This window comes from Sardina pilchardus, chromosome 7 (genome assembly GCF_963854185.1).
Source record: "Sardina pilchardus chromosome 7, fSarPil1.1, whole genome shotgun sequence".
In the NCBI taxonomy this organism is placed as follows: Eukaryota; Metazoa; Chordata; class Actinopteri; order Clupeiformes; family Clupeidae; genus Sardina; species Sardina pilchardus.
The window spans coordinates 35032111-35033942 of NC_085000.1; the positions used below are offsets into that span (position 1 = coordinate 35032111).

General features: G+C 51.5%; 1 protein-coding gene across 1 annotated transcript in view; it reads left to right on the forward strand.

The window, feature by feature from the left end:
- The first annotated feature begins 1538 nt into the window (after nucleotides 1-1538).
- The window catches only part of LOC134086941 (chemokine-like protein TAFA-1), a 65511-nt gene continuing 65217 nt past the window's right edge, over nucleotides 1539-1832 (forward strand). Inside the window, exon 1 of the mRNA XM_062540139.1 lies at nucleotides 1539-1609. The gene's annotated coding sequence lies outside the window, so the exon portion shown is untranslated. The remainder of the gene's footprint in view (nucleotides 1610-1832) is intronic.

The window sequence follows — 1832 nt, forward strand, 5'->3', positions numbered from 1 at the left end:
CGACTCCTTATGTTATTCCCACTCCTTATGTTATTCCCACTCCTCATGTTATTCCCACTCCTTATGTTATTCCTACTGCTTACAGTATGTTATTCCCACTGCTTCTGTTATTCCTACTCCTTATGTTATTCCCACTCCTCATGTTATTCCTACTCCTTATGTTATTCCTACTGATGTTATTCCTACTCCTTATGTTATTCCGACTGCTTATGTTATTCCGACTCCTTATGCTATTCCGACTGCTTAGGTTTTTCCAACTGCTCATGTTATTCAAACTCTTTATTGTATTCCTACTGCTTATGTTATTCCTTATGTTATTCCGACTCCTCATGTTATTCCGACTCCGTATGTTATCCCCACTACTAATGTTATTCCTACTGCTTATGTTATTCATATTCCGTATGCTCTTCTTGATGTTATTCCCACTGCTTAGTGTACTCCTTCTATTCCTGCTCCTTGTGTTAGGAAGGGGAAAGCGAGGAGCAAGTTCACCATTTTTGGTGGCAACTCTCCTGACTCTTGACTCCCCCTCTCTCTCCCCCTCTCTCTCCCTCTCTCTCTCCCTCTCCCCCTCTCTCTCTCTCTCTCCCTCCTTTCTCAGAAGTCTGACACCTGCAGCGGTGCAGTGAGGGGGAAAAGATGACATGCGCTGTGGTTCCAGGCGCTCGCTCTCTGAGACACGCGGCAGGTCAGCCGAGCTTTGAGACGGGCAATAACCGCCACAGCACACCACAGCACAGCACAGCGCAGAGCAGCCAGCAGTCAGGTGGGGTGAGGGTGTGTGTGTGTGTGTGTGTGTGTGTGTGTGTGTGTGTGTGTGTGCTGGAAACGCTGCTCACTAAGAGAGCCACAGCCACAGCAGCGCTCCTGTTACAAACACATCCAGTAAAGAGCAGAGAGAGAGAGAGAGAGAGAGAGAGAGAGAGAGAGAGGGAGAGAGAGAGAGAGAGAGGGAGAGAGAGAGAGAGAGGGAGAGAGAGAGAGAGGGAGAGAGAGAGAGAGGGAGAGAGAGAGAGACAGAGAGGGAGAGAGAGGGGGGAGAGAGAGAGAGAGGGAGGGGGAGATAAGGAAAAAGGGAGGGAGAGGGAGAGATCGAAAGAGAGGGGAGCCTGATCACTCGCCGGCTGTGCACGCATACACTCACACGCGCACACTCCCTCACTCCCTCACTCTCTGTGTCTCCTCGTGTGTGTGCGCGAGCGTGTGTGTGTGTGTGTGTGTGTGCGGAGGCATATTAACTCCGTGCCTGTTGTCAGCCTCTTGTCCTGGGGGAAGTGATGATTCAGTGGTGAGATGTGCCACCTTCCACCCAGTTAAAGCCCGTCGCCTTATCGCCTCATCTGCGCTCACTCACCAGCTGCCGCCATTCGCCTCGCACAGAGCACGGAGCGGAGGAACAGAGAGAGAGAGAGAGAGAGAGAGCGAGAGAGAGAGCGAGAGAGAGAGACAGAGCGAGAGAGAGAGCGAGAGAGCGAGAGAGCCAGAGAGCGAGAGAGTTTTCCTGAAGACGTTGAACAGGGTGCAGGTGGATCTCCGTGGCAACTCCAGAATGGGGGCTTTGGGGAGGACGTGCTAGAGTCTGTCCTTCGCCCGCACCTCAACACTACAGGTAAGAGCCACGCCACCTCCACAGCTGTCTTGCTCTCTGTCTGTGCTGTTCTCTTTTAGCCTCCTGTGTCAGTTAACAGCTCTGTCAGTGTTGTTCTCTTTTAGCCTCCTGTGTCAGTTAACAGCTCTGTCAGTGTTGTTCTCTTTTAGCCTCCTGTGTCAGTTAACAGCACTGTCAGTGTTGTTCTGTTTTAGCCTCCTGTGTCAGTGAGCAGCTCTGTCAG